The sequence below is a fragment of the Bos indicus genome, chromosome 23, assembly GCF_029378745.1.
Source record: "Bos indicus isolate NIAB-ARS_2022 breed Sahiwal x Tharparkar chromosome 23, NIAB-ARS_B.indTharparkar_mat_pri_1.0, whole genome shotgun sequence".
In the NCBI taxonomy this organism is placed as follows: Eukaryota; Metazoa; Chordata; class Mammalia; order Artiodactyla; family Bovidae; genus Bos; species Bos indicus.
In genome coordinates this window covers 15,992,158-16,009,948 of record NC_091782.1, presented here as the reverse complement: position 1 = coordinate 16,009,948, position 17,791 = coordinate 15,992,158, and the positions used below count along the sequence as shown (strand labels likewise).

General features: G+C 52.1%; 1 protein-coding gene across 1 annotated transcript in view; it reads left to right on the top strand.

Moving 5' to 3' along the window:
* The first annotated feature begins 6,811 nt into the window (after positions 1–6,811).
* LRFN2 (leucine rich repeat and fibronectin type III domain containing 2) overlaps positions 6,812–17,791 on the top strand; it is a 203,338-nt gene continuing 192,358 nt past the window's right edge. The window contains exon 1 of the mRNA XM_070777924.1: positions 6,812–7,485. The gene's annotated coding sequence lies outside the window, so the exon portion shown is untranslated. The remainder of the gene's footprint in view (positions 7,486–17,791) is intronic.

Sequence of the window (17,791 nt, the reverse complement as noted above, 5' to 3'; positions counted from 1 at the left end):
AGAATGGGTTCTGCTCTGCTCTCCAAGTCCCTCTGAAAGAAAAGCCACGGGCTTGATTAAGGAATGGAAAGAATTTTGTAGTCAGTCAATTCCTGCTGCGATAAATCTCTGGGGTGAAGGATGGTAAGGCAGGGACATAAATGACGATAGCTGTGCTCCCCGAGTCAGTTGGATTATAAAACAAACCGCATACTTATGACTGTATGTTCCAAACAATACATAACAGAAGGCAGGGAGAGGTGAAGGGAGGCACTGAGAGCTGGTGTGAGAGAGAGGGAATCAGCCTGTCCATTCTGAGAGTGACAAAATGAATGAATGGCAAAATGAATCCTTATCTTGATTCTCCTTAAACAAGTTGACTCCACAACCAGTCACTGTGAGCACTCCAGCTCTGGACTTAGAGTGCCAGGGTGAGAATTCTGGCTCTGCTAGTCACCAACTCTCTGACCTAGGAAGCCACTCGGCCTCTCTCTACATCAGTTTCCACATCTGTAAAGTGAGGTCAGTAATAGTACCTGCCTCAGAGGCTTTTGTGGGAATTAAGTAAAATGACCTTTGACCAGTGTGCAAAGGAGTGGCTGGTGCCTGTGTGCCCTAAATGTAGCCTAGCACCCTTGCTGGTATATATCTGATGGCAAGAGAAGAGCCTGGGACTGGCAGGGAGATCTGGTGAAGCACTGGCAGTGCTGGGGCGGAGCTAAGAGCTGTAGTCCTTCCCAGATCTTCCTGGGCATGGGCCCCAGCCCACAGCGTTTTCTGTTTCAATACCATCCTGAAGGTTTGGAGATTCCCTGGTGGTGGTGGTGGTGGTGGTTTCGTTGCTATGTCATGCCTACGTCTTGTGACCCCATGGACTGTAGCCCTCCAGGCTCCTCTGTCCATGGGATTTCCCAGGCAAGAATACTGGAATGAGTTGCCACTCCCTTCTCCAGGGGATCTTCCTGACCCAGGAATTGAACCCAGGTCTCCTGCATTGCAGGCAGATTCTTTACTGACTGAGCTACTCTGGCAGGAAGCATCTGTTGCCTCAAGTCCTGTTCCAGATGACTGTTTCCTTTATTGCTCTCTGGATCCTAGAGACCATTTTGCTCCAACACTTCTGTTTTAGAGATGGAGAAGCAAAGGTCCAGAGAGAGGAAGAGTTGCCCAAGGTCACATTAAATACCAGAATCCAGATCTTCTGTCTTCCCCTCTGGTGTTCTTCCAACCACACTACCTCAAATCCCAGGGTCTCCTAACACTGTGCATTTGTCAGGGTGCTTCTTTTGGGCTGCAAAACATCCACCAAGTTGGCCCTAGTTGCCTTGGCCTTCTCTTTGCTGGATGTCTACTGCACTTCAGGTGCACTTGGTAATTTACCACTTACTAGAAGGCAATGGCAACCCACTCCAGTACTCTTGCCTGGAAAATCCCAGGGACGGGGGAGCCTGGTGGGCTGCCGTCTATGGGGTCGCACAGAGTCGGACACGACTGAAGCGACTTAGCAGTAGCAGTAGTAGCAGGCACCCTGGCTAGTATTAGAGAGGTTGCCTTGTACACAGGAAGGAGTCTTGGGATGTGGAGTCAGAAGATTGAAACCCAGTGCCATCCAAGAGCTCCAAACTCTTGGAGCTACCATGTTACCTGTATAGGGCTTAGTCTTTTTGTGTATATAATGGGGTAATGATTGATTGCCTGTGACTGGTATGGTGAATGAGTGAGACAGCATTTACGAATGCTCTTTACAGACTGCAGGATGCTGTGCCGGTGTCAATTTGTGTCCTTTCTCTCCAGAAAGAGACTCTGCCTTCTTCCTCCCCGTCTTGTCCCCTGTGGTATGGAGCAGAGCGCTAGGCAGTGTATAAACCGCACACAGTCAAGACTTCCATGTTGATTGAATGTGATCTTTCAGGATTGTCTGACCCCTTGATGAATCAGACACCCAATCCCAGACCTGGTATTAGGGCAAGACAGTGAGGCTGTGAAGGGAGCCCCCTGAGGCCTGGGGGAGGGGGAGAGATAAACAGAGGGCTTGATGATGAAAAGTAAACTGGATTTAGAAAACAAACTCCAGCTAATGGCTGTAGGTGGTGTTAGTCATTCTGTTAAGGAATTTGGGAATACATATGCATACTAATAGGAATTTATTTTGGCTGCTTCTTACTCCAGCATTTGGGAAGGGAGGAGGGGTAGAGGGCACTGCAGGATTAAAAGACATGGGACTTGAATCTCTGTCAAGTTCGCTCCAGGGCTAGGCCTTGGCTCCAGAGGAAACATGGCAAGATCTATAAGGCCTGTGGGATAAACTGGGATCAGGCTGGCTGTTGGTCCTGGTAGAAGCAGAGAATGGGCCTGGAGATTTAGGAATGACTCCTAGCTTCTAGTCATGCAATCAGCTCAGTGGAGGGAGGTCCCAAGGCCTCATGAGACTGTGTCCCAGGATCTCTCTGATTCCTCTGGCCCACAAAATTTGTCATCACTCCACGATGTGCCAAGGGGGACACCAAGAAGCATCCAGCGAATTCCTGGGATTACAGATGCTCTTCTTTATGGAGCAGACTCAACAGTCCTCACTCTGTGATCCCATATGTTCAGGCACCTGGCTGTGTCCTGTCATCTACCCGAATCCCTCACTGTTTTGTTTTGTTTTTAATAATTTTTATTGATTGATTATTTGTTTATTTTTGGCTGAGCTGGGTCTTGGTTGCTGGGTAAGGGCTTTCTCTAGTTGCAGCAATCAGGGGCTACTCTCTAGTTGCCGTGTGCTGGCTTCTCATTGCTACCGAGCGTGGGCTCTCAGGCTTGCAGGCTTCAGCAGTGGTGGCGTACAGGCTTAGTTTCATGTGGGATCTTTTCAGAGCAGGAATCAAACCGATGTCCCCTGCATTGGCAGGCAGATTCTCCACCAGCAGACCACCAGGGAAGTCCCCCTCACTGCTTTTTAGACCAATTCCCTCTCTTCTCCATACTGGGTGGATATAGAGAGGCTCCTCCTTGTCTTTTGCACAAGAGTCCTTCTTTTGGTTATGAGGGCCCAGGCTAGCTTGATCTTCTCCTCCTCAGACTGAATGCCTCTCAACCTCCAGCCCCTCCCAAGAACTCCTCTCCTTATGCACTGAGATCCCACTGAGCAAGCAGGATTGGGAGTCACCACCTGTCCAGAAGTGCGTAGTGGGGATCAGTACCTATAGCTCAACCAGACAGCCAGGGGATGCAGACAACAAGGTGAAGCTGGTCAGGAGTGCCCAGGAGAGCAGGGGAGGATGGTTCATGATGGGGGGCCAGCAGAGCTTGAGCTTTCTCCGTGTTGGGACATAGAGTTACCTCTGGGGAGGCAGTGCTGCCCTGATGTGCGGTGGGAAGCACAGGGCACCATCACTCTCTGCCGCATAGAGACATGAAAAGGTGTATGAAAACATTCTTAAACACCTGCTGGGAGCTCTCTGGGAAATCACTTATCTGCCCTGCACTTCAGTGCCTTGGCTCTAAAACTGAAACAAAGAGGTAAGTATTATACAAAGAGCCCTGCAAATGTTCATACCCTTCTGCCCAGTGATCCTACTTCAGGGAATCTAACTCAAGCAGAGAAGCGAGAAGGTGGGCAAAGACTTAGGTACAAAGATGTCCACCATAGGGTTATTTAGAAAAGTGAACAGTGTAGAAGAATCCCGATGCCCGTCCTCGGATTGGATGGTGTATGAGCTTTCATCTCCTCCCTGGACCTCTCTCTCCCTCTGCCCCACTCCCACCTCTCTCTCACAGGATGGCAGTAGCAGCCCTTTGGGAAGCCTTGGTCCAGCTCTGTGGTCAGCAATCAGGAAAAGCAGCCAGGTAGCTAGCACAGCAGTGCCCCTACCCAACCCTTCTGGGCTTGCTCAAGGAAACAAGAAACCCACCATCCCTATCTTTCCATTACTGAAGTGTAAATTGTCTTCTGGGGACTTTCAACCATGAATGGTGACGGCAGACTGGTTATTTCTTGGCCTCCTGAGGAGCATCTGGGTCCCCACCCTGCTCCATCTGCCAAGGTTGCTCATGGGTTCCTAGAGCTGGGCAGGCTGTTAGAAAGCACACAGGCTAGCCCCTTTGAGGGGATGGGGATTGTCAACATCACTTGTTAGTACAGAGGCATGTTGAATATCCAGGCCGCCTGACTACTAGCCCAGTGCTGAGTGCTCAGGTGAGGCGAATATTATTCAAAAAAATAAGCCAGTTGTCCTCAGAATTATCCAAAGTACAAGAAATGATCCAGTTCCTGGCTCTTTATGGGATAGCCATTCCCTTCTCTGAGCTGGGACAACTTTTTTCTTTCTTTCTTTTGGTTTGCACTGGTCTTCGTAGCTGTGCACAGGCTCTGTCTAGCTGCTGTGAGCAGGGACTCCTCTTCATTGCGGTGGCTTCTCTTGTCACAGAGCATAGGCTCAAGGAGCTTGGGCTTCAGTAGCTTCAGGCTTAGTTGCTCCGAGGCATGTAGGATTTTCTTGGACCAGGGGTCGAACCCGTGTCCCCTGCATTGGCAGGCAGATTCTTATCCACTGTGTGTGTTGCTCAGTCGTGTCCGACCCTTTGCAATCCCATGGATTGTAGCCCACCAGGCTCCTCTGTCCATGGAATTCTCCAGGCAAGAATACTGGAGTGGGTAGCCATTCCCTTCTCCAAGGGATCTTCCTGACCCAGAAATCAAAACCAGGTCTTCCTTATTGCAGGCAGATTCTTTACCATCTGAGCAACCAAGGAAGTCCTTATCCACTGAACCATCAGGGAAGTCCTGGGACAACTTCCTCATGGCGTATTGGGTTCCCTTTGGAGCAGGCATTGGGCTACCCCCAGCATCCCTGGCCTTCACGCCATCCTAATGTCTTATTGGTTTCTGAGTGCAGCTTCATTTCTGCTCTGGTCCCAGTCTCATCTTATCCCTGCCGCTAGATTCCGGTCCTCTCCTGGGTGACTGGTGAAGGGGATAATCTAGTCTGATGCCCTTGAGCCTTGGAGGGGAATTCAGAGAGGAGAATCTAAGCTAAACGTCCTTCCACTCCTAACTCCTCCTCTTAGAATTCCCACCTATGGAATGCAAAATCAAAGGTAAACAAGGAAGAAAACCTCCCTGCTGATTCCCCCCATTCATTCCTTCCCCCACCTCTTCCCTTGGGGAGTCCTCCTATTTCTGCCCCCACTTCTTCTACTCAACCTCTCCTTCCTCCTTGCTTTCATCATTTATCTTCCCTTCCCTGATGGCCTAGAGGTAAAGAATCGGCCTGCAAAGCGGGAGACCTGGGTTGATTCCTGAGTTAGGAAGACCCTCTGGAGGAGAGCATAGCAACCCATTCCAGTAATTCTTGCCTGGAGAATCCCCATGGACAGAGGACCCTGGCAGGCCACAGTCCATGGGGTCGCAGAGTCAGACACTTAGCAACTAAGCATAGCACACATCTCTTCCCACCCCGTTTCTACCTCTCTTTTCTTGCCCACTCTGATGTACCTTGAGTTTCATCCTGACCATGCCCTTTCCCCCTTAGGTTTTCTAGAATTCCCCCAAGGAAGTGCCTGTCTTCCAGGGTCCGCAGAACTATGATCTGGCAGTTTCCCTGAGTGCCCACGGGAGTGCCGCACACGGGGAGTCTGGGTGCCTGGACTTGGGCAGACTTTCATCCACTTCACAGTGCACAGAGGAGGCAGGGTTTCAGATTACAGATTTAAGCAGCTGAGCCAGTCCTGGGCTGCAGAGACACATCCACATGCCACATGTGCCTCCCTGTGGGTATCTGGGACAGGTGCACGGGAGGTGTTAGCTAGGAGAGCACAGAGGGATTGAGACGTTCTCCCTGGATTTAGCAGCTGGAGTACAAGCAGGAATCTCAAATTTTCAGTTCTTTCTGTGGGAAAGGTACCTGAACCTCTTGGAAAGACCAGTAAGGCAGAGCCTGGTCCTACCTTTCTGGAAACTGGTTGCTGATCCCAGTGGACAGAGAGGATACAACCAAAGTTAGATGAGACCCCAGCCAGACCCAGACCTTCTGATGTTAAGACCACGGGGATTTAATAACACGCCACGGGCCTCGGACAAGTCACTTTACTGTTCCGGGCCTCATTTTCCTCCAATGTCAAATGAGGGATGGTGGGAGGATCAAACAAGGGAAGGCGCTGTGCAAACAGTTAGCGCCACTGCACACTTTACAGATTCTGACGATATTCCGATATTCCGAAGTCTAAAGGTGCGTGTCCGACTCTTTGCGACCCCATGGACTATACAGTCCATGGAATTCTCCAGGCCAGCCTGCCCTGGGCTCTCATTTGTCCTGGGTCGCCCCGCTAGGCTGTGGGAATCAGAACCCGGCCAGGGCTGGGTGGGCGCGATCGTCCCAGCCCCCACCCTCAGCCCAGGGCCGGCGCGGCGGGGTTCTCCTCCGGCAGGCGGAGGGCTGAAGGCTGCACGGCGCGCTCCGCACGTGAGGCGGCAGCACCGGCTCCGGCCGCAGCGCGCAGCCCAGGCCGCCCGGCTCGCTTGTCGCAGGGGCTGCCCGTGCCGCCGGGCCGCCCAGCCCGCCCTGCCGGCTCCTGGGCGCCAGGCCCGCCCGCCGCCCTCCCCAGACCCCAGCCACCGCTCCATGAGAGCCCCGCTAGCCAGCGGCTGCCCTCGCGCCACCCCGGCGGGGACCGCGAGCCCTCCAGTTCCGGCGGCCGTGCGGGAAGGAAGGGGGTGCGCCGCGCGGCGGGCCCGAGGCCGGCTCACCGGCTCCTGCAGCTCCGCCGGCCGCCGCTGGGGGCGGCCTCGCCGAGGGGCTCGGCGGGGACGGCGCGCACGGCCCCGGGCTCCGGGCGCCTCCGGCCGCTGGGCTCTCTCCGCCGCCAGCCCTCGGCGGCCGCCGCAGCCCGCCCGGCTCCCTCCTAGCTCCATGCGTGCGATCGCCGTGCGTGTGTGTGTGTATGTGTGACGGGGGCGCGCGTGTGTGTGCGCGCGCATGGGGGGGCAGTGTGCATGCGGGGCGTGCGGGGGAGTGTGTTTGTGTGCGTGTGGGTGTGAGTGCCTGGCTCGTTCTCTCTGAGACACACACATACACACACACACACACACACTCACACACACTCACATTCACACTCACACTCACACGCACAACCGGCTGACTCGTCTGAACTTGAAGACGCCCCACATTCCAAGATGCTCGAGGTTCCTGGGGATGCCCGGGTTTCTTCGATTTGGAAAATCCTACCGCCGTCTTCCTAGGGAGAGATTATGTTTTGTTTTGTTTTTTAATCTGGAAGAGAACAAGTTGTGCTTTTTCTTTCTTTCTTCGTGCTAAATGCCGTGGATATAACTGAATAAGCCGCTCAGGGCTCTCCCCGCGTGGACATCCGAGGCCACCATCTGCCTGTGTTCGCCGGAGCCGGAGGGCTTAGCTCGAGCCGGTCTCGGGCGGGGAAGGATGCGTGGCCGAGCCGGGGAGCCCGGGCGCCCTGCGGAACCGGCCTCGGTGCCTCCCAGCCGGGGGTAGATGCTGCCTCGCCCAGGTGAGTGGTCGCCGCCGCCACCGCGTCTCAGCGATCGGGTGTCTTCGCGAGCTCGGCGCGGGGCTGAACGCGCCCGGGGGAGCTGGGAACTTTGCATCCCTTTCTTTTTTCACTTGAGGGCTCTCTCACCCGAGCATCCCTGCGGATACTCTCTTCTCTTTTCGTCCATCGTTATCGCGGGAGGTTTCCTTTTCATTTCTTTCTTTCTTTTTTGATCGTGGGGGTGAAACTGGCCAGGAGCGGGGAGAGCGAGTTCCGTTTGAGGCCAGAGAGCAGGAGGGAGAGATGGGAGCTGCAGGTAGACCGAAACGTTGAAACAGCAGGAGAACTTTGCCGCCAGACCACTCTGTTGCATCTCCCCACAGGCGGAAGCCTGGCTGGAGCGGTTGCTGGGGGCTGGGTCGGACGCCAGGGCTCCCTGCGCTCTGTGGGTTGGGTGGGGTGGGTAGAGCCGGGTGTGGAGGAGTTGACTCAGTGCTGATGGAGGGAAGGAAGGCTTCATTGCAGTTCAGGGAGGCAGGCATGTAGGGCAACCTCAGGGACCCTCTCCTGTCTTCAGGTAGAAGGCAGGGAGATTGGGGAGATGGTGTGTGTGCAGCTTGGGGCATCAGAATGGCATGATGAAGCAATATGGAAACTGGTATTAGCTGCGCCTGGTTGGTAGGTCTGTCTCCCACCAGCCCTGCCCTGGTTCTAGGGTTCTAAGGTTGGCCTGGGCAAGGAGGAGGGAGAACAGTGGGCAGTCAGTGCCAGCAGTGCCTCGCTCTGCACAGACCCAAGGGGACGACAGGGAGGTGTCCTACCGATCTTTGCATCACCCCAGTACAAAGGACATAGGCAGTGAGTTCCAGGGAGACAGAGCTCCTGAGAGCCAGAAAGTGAAAGAGAAACAGGAGGGAGCCTGAGCGGGACCCCAGGGGGACTGATCCAGGCCAGCACCAAGTGCCTGCTGAGATGCCACAGACAGACGGGCAGATACCTGCGGGGAGTGGGAGCTTGGCGGAGCCCACACCCCACACCCCAAGCTGGTGTTACAGGCATGGCTGTAGGTGATGACCCTCTGCACTCATGACAGTGAAGTGTGTATGTGTGTGTGTGTGTGTGTGTGCATGCGTGTGTCAGGGAGGGGGTCCTCTGTGGCTGCAAAGGGCTGATTGGCCTTGAGGGGCCATGGGAGCCGGGAGGCTTCAGGAAATTGACCCCCCATGGCTGGGGAGGAGCAGAGCTAGGCAGGAAACTGCCTGTCCCTGAGCTGTGAAGTTCCCTGGGACCAGGCTGAGAGGTTCTTGTTGGGCTGTTGTACGAGGGTGGGGGCCGTCTTGGAACTCACGGCTTGTGGGGAGACTGGGAGCACAGATGGGGGGATTGTGGGGAGACTGGGAGCTCAGATCCCGAGTCTTGGGGTTGTGTCCTGGGCTGATCGCTGTCCTCTGCGAAGAGCTGTACACAGCCACGTACAGCAGAGCCCCACCAGCTGTGGCCTCGCTTGTGCAGTACTTTGGAGGCTGAAGGGGATCAGGGTCCTGCAGGGGAGGACGAGGAAGCTCCAGAGGGCCTGCCGGCAGCCTCCGCAGACCATGCCAGCTTCCCCGGGCCCATCTGCTGACGCTGGGATGTCGTCTCTCCCTTCTGACTCGGGCTTGGGGTGCCGAGTTCCATCTCTGTCTTCCAGCTCCTCCCCTGCTTCTGCTCAAGCCCTCTGCCCAGTCCTCAATTTAGAGTTTCTGGTCTAATTCCTGTTCAGGAATGTAATTACGTATCTTCCTACCCTGGCCCTGGGGGATACAAACAGCTAACTTGGCATTTCGGTTTCAGCCTCTGGCGATGCGTCTCTGGGAGGTCGGCTCCCAGCTCCATCCCCTGTTGGGTTGGACTGGGTGCCTGCCCACCTTCTCTGATGTGCCAGTTCCTTCCTTTCCCAGGCCCTGAAATCTGAGACGCTGGGGAGTCCTGGCCTGAGAGAGGGTGAGCAGGGAGCTTTCAGGAGGCCAGATGGAGGAGGAGAGGGAGGGTGGAAGGGGTGGGAAATGCAGATGAGGTGGGTGGGGCCACTGGGAGAAGCAGGCAGCCTTTTGGGCACCCAGGCCCCGGGTTGGCTACAGTGAAAATCGCCTTTGTGTCTTGCCTGCAGTTCTAAAATAAAATCAAGGATCCAGGGGATTCTGGCCTCCAGTGTCGGGTACGTACGTCAAGCCTGTCCAGCCTGTGAGATGGAGCAGTTCTCCTTCAGAAAGTCCCCTGTCCCAGGCTGGAGGTGAGCACAGTATTGGCATCTGGGGCCTGGCTTCCCATTCTGATGGGGGAGGCTTCTAGACTGAGAGCAGAGACATAGAGCAGAAACCAACCAGAAACAGCCGAATGTAACAGGACCCTGGACAGAAGCAAGAACTATTGGAGTGTTTTGCAATTTTATTTTGAGCATAGTTGGAGTCTTAGCACAGTTTATTTGAAGTTTAGTGGTAGTTTTTGGGCACAGTTTATTTGAAGGGATAGAGTTGTCATATACAGGCATACCTTGGAGATATTGCAGTTCTGTTCTGCTATAATAAAGCAAATATCGTAATAAAGTGAGTCATGAATTTTTGGCTTCCCAGTGCATATCAAAGTTATATTTACATGATACTGTAGTCTATGAAGTGCATAAGAACATTATATCTAAAAAAAAAAAAGCAAACCAATGTAATACCTTAATTAAAAAAGACTTTATTGCTAAAAACTCTAACCACTTGTAAGCCTTCAGAAAGTCATAGTAATAACATCAAAGATCACCGATTACAGATCACTGATCACAGATCACCAGTCACCATAGCAAACACAATAAAAATGAAAATGTTTGAACTACTGCAAGAATTACCAAAGTGTGACACAGAGACATGAAGTGGGCAAATGCTGTTGGTAAAATGGCCCCAGTATACTTGCTCGAAGCAAGGTTGTTGCCGCAAACCTTCAATTTGTAAAGAAACACAGTATCTATGAAGGGCAATCAAGTAAAGCGCAGTAAAGCAAGATGTGCCTGGAGTGGAATGGAACCTGCACTTGGAAGGCCTGGGGTGGAATTCCAGCTCTGCCACATGTGTGTTAACCGCTGGGGCCTCTGTGCTCTCATCTGGTGACAGGAAATAATGGCACATGCTTTGCAGATGTGTATGGCCCCATATTTGCCCCAGTGCCCCCCAAACCCCTTACAGATCTGGGGGAGTGTTTGGTTGGAGGGAGAAGTTTCAGAGAGGGGGAGGGGCCCTCAGAGACCTGGAGGAGAGTGTCCCCAGCCTCCCCTGCACACAGCTGCCAGGAGGGTTTGATGCCATCCTACATAAGCGGGTCATTAAAAGACTCCAGGAAACCCTCCAAGAAAACTTGGAGAATTGATATTCGAGGAGCAGATTTCACCTCTGGGGCTGTGGCACCTGCTCCTCTCCCTGCCTCTTGTTTGCTGTGGGTTTTTACAGCCATGCACATTTGCTCAGGATGCTCTGACTCTGTGTTTTACAAGTATCATCTGTCACGCTTTCCTATCTCAAGCCTGAGTGTGAAATCTCTCCCAGAATTCAGCCCCTCCTCTTCCTTCCCTGGCTCCACCTCTTGCTGCCCCAAGAGTGGCCTCACAGGGCTGGTGTCAGAGCCAGGCTAAGTGAATGGACATAGCTCTGCTGGGGCCTCTACAGGGCCTGTGATTGGACCTGGGTCCCATTTGTGGAATTGGGTGACCCACCCAGCTGGGAAGAGGGGCTTGGGCCCAGACATGTATTTAGTGGGATCTGACTAATGAGTTACTAGAACAGGGTTGGAGGACTAGTCTAACCATCGTGGGTGGGCCTAAGAAAAGGTATATTCAGGGAGCAGTAAGTCAAGTCTGGAGACGGGGACCAAGGGAAAAAGCCATGTTCAGTATGCTCAGGGTGAGGGCAATCAAGAGGGCTTCTTGGAGGAGATGAAGATTTTAGGAACAGCAAAAGCCCATAAAACTCCATAGAAGTTAGATTTTGTCTTATAAATTCTCAGAGGTCACTGGGAATTTGGGAGTTTCAGGTGGGGAAAGTAGAATGGATATTCTGAGAATTTCTTAGGCTGTCAAGACCAGCTCCTTCGAACAATTTCTTGTTTGTTTATTATGTACCAGGCACAGTGCTAAGAGCTTCACATTTTTTTCTCATTGAATTCTCCCAATCCTGTGAAATGGTCACTGTTGGTACCTCCACTTTACAGATGGGGAAACAGAGGTTCAGAGAAGCTGGGTGCCTGCCAATTAGTTGGTAAGTGGCAGAGCTGTCACTGAGTCCTCACATCTGTCTGGATCAGCACCCACACTCTTAACCCCTCTGTACTGCCTCTGTCCCCAGGGGAGGATCAGTAGGATCAGCATGGATTGGTCCCTGTGTGTGCTCTGCTGGCCTCCTGGTCTGGCTGGTGAGGTGACTTCAGAGCCTTCATCACAGAGCCCTGGGGGGCTCAGTCTTCTCGTGGGCTTCCCTGCTTGCCATTCTGGCTCATACGCATCTGTTTAAAAATTCCCATCAGATAGTCAGCATTGTCCTTCTGGACAGGATGGAAGATGGTAGGCTGAACGCTGGGCTGTGAGTTAGGGGTCCCGACTCTACCATGTGTGTGACTTGGGTGGGGCACCCCCGAGGCCTGGTTCCATTACTGATCCGTCAGGGTGCTGATGTTGACTTCCTAAGGCAGATGTAAGGTCAGGCCCATGTGAGTGTGCTTCAGCCTTGAGCAAGCCCTTTAGCACGCAGGATTATATTTGTGACCCCTTCCTAATTTTAGATCAAGTAATTAAACTGTCAAAGGCAGTGCTGCCCAGGTATGAGGGCATTGGGGCTTCCCAAGTGGTGCTAGTGGTAAAGAGCCCACCTGCCAATGCAGGAGACTTAAGTGATGCGGGTTCGATCCCTGGGTTGGGAAGATCCCCTGGAGGAGGGCATGGCAACGCATTCCAGTATTCTTGCCTGGAGAATCCTCATGGACAGAGGAGCCTGGTGGGCTACAGTCCATGGTGTCTCAAAGAGTCAGACACAACTGAAGAGACTTAGCACACGTGCACGCACGAAGGCATTACAGGTAGGCTTTAATGTATCCGTTTCATGTGGGACTGGAGTTCCCCAATAATACACTAGGTGAGGCAGGTGGACACTGTGCCTTCTGGGAAAAGGGATGCAGAACCTGCGGAAGAAGGGTCTTTGGTCCGGACAGTTGGGTGCGATCAGTGGCGGGCAGCAGGGAAGGAACACACTGATGTTATTTCATATCATGTCATATCATTTACTTTGCAACTAGGTGCCATTATTGAAGCTTTGGCACCAGAGAGGGTGAAGGGAGTTAGCCTTCAGCCCGTGTATCTCAACCTTTCTTTAATTATTGCCCTCTTGATGAAAACTTTTAAGACACTATTTCTTATAATTTCACTCCCATAAAATTTTAATGTATACTATATATCTGTTTATGTACTGTATTAGGTATCGCTGTGCTTTGTATACAAAGAGTAAGCTGCTCCCAATAACAGTTTTTGCCCCCTTGGGGGCGCTGTTGCCACCAATGAGAATTCATGTTTTAGGACTAACCAGCAACTTAGCCGCAGCAGCAGCAACTGGTGGCTCAGACGGTAAAGCGTCTGCCTGAAGTGCAGGAGACCCGGGTTCCATCCCTGGGTTGGGAAGATCCTCTGGAGAAGGAAATGGCAACCCACTCCAGTACTCTTGCCTGGAAAATCCCATGGACTGAGGAGCCTGGTAGGTTACAGTCCATGGGGTCGCAAAGAGTTGGACACGACTGAGCAACTTAACTTTTCAACTAGGATTAGAAAACGAGGTAGATTTAAAGCAAGGAGAATCCAGGAGATGGTAAGGACAGAGCCACACTGGCATGTCACTGCCTGGAGTGTGGTCCATGGACCAGGAGCATCAACATCACCCAGAAGTGGGCTGCTGCTGCTGCTGCTAAGTCACGTCAGTCATGTCCGACTCTGTGCGACCCCATAGATGGAAGCCCACCAGGCTCCTCTGTCCCTGGGATTCTCCAGGCAAGAACACTGGAGTGGGTTGCCATTTCCTTCTCCAATGCATGAAAGTGAAAAGTGAAAGTGAAGTCGCTCAGTCGTGTCCGACTCTTAGCGGCCCCATGGACTGTAGCCTACCAGGCTCCTCCGTCCATGGGATTTCCCAGGCAAGAGTACTGGAGTGGGGTGCCATTGCCTTCTGGATGGATGCAAAATCCCAAACCTCTTGAATAGGCATCTCCATTTCATTGAAATGGGGGGTAAGGGCAGGGTTGGATGCATGATCCTGGAAAACAAGGCTAGTCTGTGAACAGAAGATCAAAGGAAAAGGGGTGAGAAGCCAGAGACAAGTACGTGCTGGGTCAAACGGGTGGTTAAGCTGAGTCCTAATGGACCGAGCACGTTTAAGCAATGACACAGTCTGCCTGTGTTGTGATCCATCACTTGGTTTTTTCCCCATGATTCCTTACATTGTGGTTGCACGTTGTGTAGAAGGTGTGGGGGTCCCATGGAGGAGACGCAAGGCAGTGTTTGACTTCGCTCCTGAGCAACAGAAGGCCAGGCGTCTGATTTGGACAGATCTAAGTCTGCTTTCTTGAATATCCCCAAGGGTCAAGGTTAATGGGCACCAGACCAACCCAAGAAGCAGACTGGAACTGTAGGCACAAGACTTAGGTGTTAAACAGGGTCAAACTGGATTAAAGAGCAAAACTGAGCTCTTGTAATTTATCAGTCTGCTTGGAGTTCTCTGCATAGAGCCTGGGACTCCTTGTCATAGTCCTATATATACAGGGTAATCCCGAAACATGAGAGACTGCAAAATCCCAAAGTTGGACTCTTTAGAACTCAATGCATTTACAATCGGCCCTCCTTATCTGTGGGTTCTTTATCCGTGGATGCAATCAAAAATTTTCAGAAAAAGACAAATCCCAGAAAGTTCTGAAAAGCAACACTTGAGTTTGCCATGTACTGGCAATTATTTACGTAGCATTTACATTGATTTACATAGCATTTACATTGTAGTCGGTATTATAAGTAATCTAGGGAAGATTTTAAAGTATGTGGGAGGCACAGATTTAGAGAATAAATTTATGGTTGTGGGGGGGGCGGGGGGGAAGGATGAGGGGAAAGGGTAGTTACGGAGTTTGGGATGGACATGTACACACAACTATATTTAAAATGGATAACCAACAAGGACCTTCTGCATAGCATATGGAATTCTGCTCAGTGTTATGTGGCAGCCTGGATGGGAGGGGAGTTTGGAGGAGTGTGGATAAGTGTATATGTGTGGCTGAGTCCCTTCCCTACTCACCTGAAACCATCACAACATTGTTAATCGGCCATACCCCAGTACAAAATAAAGAAGTTAAAAAAGTAAAGTATATGCGAAGATGTGTACAGGTTATGTGCAAATACTGTGCCATTTATAAAGAGATTAGAGCCTCTGGGTTTTAGCATCTGTGGGAGTCCTGGATACTAGAACAACCATATTATGGGCATACCCTGCGTTAACTCATTCACAGCAGACACAGCAAGAAAAGTGAGATGCTGTGTCTGTCTTAACCCCTTTTTCCTCTGTATTTCCCTCCTGGGCCATCTCCCCTTAACACCCTCTTCTTCGGTCTAAGGCCAACACAGGAAGGTCTTCCCTTTCGTCTTAACTCAGGTCTCTAATAAGCTTCACAGAAATGCAAAAATCGGTTTGGTCCTTCTACCTTCCCTCCCTAAGACTCACTTTCTACTCCTTTTCCCCAAAGCTAGCACCATCTTTCCGAGTTACCCTTCCCGATCTGTTCCGCTATTAAGGCAGCTTCAGTCAAAATAGCTGGGGGTGGGGATTTACTATGATCCCCAACTAATATTGGGAGTCTGTGCAGACTCCTACTTCAGACTAGTTGTAAACTAGGTCTTGCTGTTACATGACTCCCTCTGGTCCCCCAAATGAATGACATATGGTCACTCAGCCAGCAGGAGTTGGAGGAGATTGGGTGGGAAGCCAGGTTTAGGCTCCAGCTTGCATCTCAGTAGCTGATGAGAAAGAGATGTTGGGGCCCCCTGGAGGACAACAATGGAGGTGTAGGCAAGCTTGACCTGAGCTCCTGGAAAGCCCTGGAAATGCCCAACAAGGGCCATAAGATGAGGTCTAGTCATTCTAAAAAGGTATTGAGGACTCCTGGGTGGGCAAGTTGATCTTTTGATTCAATTTCCCTTCCCCTGCCCCCAGTGGAGCCTCTGTAATACCCAGATAAGTCCTCTTAGGGCAGAAGGGAGGAACATGGATGACCTGGAGACATGGAAATCAAAGGTTAGAGGTTAGAGGTCCTTCTACAGCACAAGGCACCAAGGTGTAGAGGACTCTCTGGGGTGCTGGGGAACTTTCCAATGATTCACCCTGGGAGGTGGAGCCACCCTGGAGCCCTCTCTCTGCCAGGACACCTGTGTACTCTACATCTGCTCCTGTGTGGCTGTTTGGTGATTGTTCCTGACTGTCAGTCTGCTCTCAGGAGCTTTGATTCATATCACACTTCCCACAGTTGAGAAATCCCATGCTAGGTCAGTCCCCTGCAAGTTCTAGCCCCAGTTCTGCCTCATTTCCACCGAGATGGAGTGTGGGAGAGGGCTGGGAGATTTCTGTCCTCACGCAGTGGAGGACGCCTTCTCATGGCCATTTCTCATTATGCTTATTAAAGGTCAAGTTATGGGTGTCATGATTTGCTAGAAACACTTTCATGGTCTCAATCCACCCCACCTCTTGAGCAAAGTTCTGTACTTTGCTGCCAGTATGAGAGTGAGGTCTCCTTTGATTTGTTCTAAAGTGTCCCCTCCACCCCATGCGTGCTAAGTCACCTCAGTTGTGTCTGACTCTTCGTGACCCCATGGACTGTAGCCTGCCAGGTTCCTCTGTCCATGGGATTCTCCAGGCAAGAATATAGGAGTGGGTTGCCATGCTCTCCTCCAGGGGATCTTCCCAGCTCAGGGATCGAACTCATGTCTCTTACATCTCCTGCATTGCAGATGGGTTCTTTACCACTACTGCCACCCAGAAAGCCCTCAAGCCCATCGAGCTGTAAAGTCAGGAGAGCCTGAGTGTTCAGGATTTGGTGATCAAGCTCATGCTCCCTAGACCTTCCCTTTCATGACTGACTGGTCAGTGGTCCTCACTGATTCAGTTTAATTCAACACGCAGTTATTGAGCACCTACTCTGCACCACCCCCAGACCAGACACTGCACACAGCCCTCCGCCACCCCCATTGTTTGATTTCCCCTTCTGTATTTTTTCCAGCCCTGCATGTGGACTCCAGGACTTGGTGGGGGTTGGGGTTGGGATGGTGGTGGGGGTGCCCAGCTCTGGCTTGTTTCTACTGCCTTCCCTCGCCTGTGTTCCCGTGCATGCGTGTGCATGTGTGTGTGTGTACATGTGCTCAGGACTCAGCTGAAGGTCATGCACGATTAACCACATGATGTAAAGCTGACAAGAGTGTTGTCAATGCTGGAGGTGGAGGGGTGACGTGGACCACTTGAGAAACGCGCTCTCAAGCTGCTTTCCCCCAGATCCCTCCCTGCCCCGCTGCTTAACTGGCTTCTCATCCTCTCACCCAAATGTGAACTGACTGGGTGAAGAGATTTGGGGGCTGTGGTCCCTGTTTAGGGGCAGCTGACCCTAAAGGAACCACTTAATCTTCCTCCCAGCCCGGGCATGTACGTCACAGAGGCTGAGCTGGGAGAAGGGGAACTGAGGGGAGACCCTAGAATAGATGTAAATCCTGGCCCCTCTGTCTGATCACAGCTTCTAAGCACGTGAGAAATGAGGGCCATTGCACTGGGGGCGGGACGATTTCCTAGTCCTTAAACGGACAAGAATCTGGGCAGAGAGCTGCTGGCAGCAGGAGGGTGAGCAGAGAGAGGTTGCAAGTGGGCAAGGCGGGTTCCTTACTCTTGAGAAGCCGTCCTTGGGTGGAGAAAGGCCCACTTCTTGTCCTTGGGAAGTTTAGGTCTAAGAGGAGGGTGGAGCAGAGAAACATACACATTATCCCGGAATGCTTAGGCACTAAAATATGTGGACACAGTTCTTTCTTATGTAGGGAGCCTGGGTGCACTGGGGCCCCCATTCCTAGGGCTTACACCGTGTTCTCTTTTCCTGATCGTGTGGACTTGGGCAGGTTACTCGCTCTGGGCCTCAGTTTCCTCATCTGCAAAATGGAGACAATAATAGTACCCACAGCATAGGGCTGTTAGGAGAACTTGATGAATTGCTGTATGTGAGGGGCTGGAGCAGTGCCTGGCACGTGCTGCATGCTGTGTAG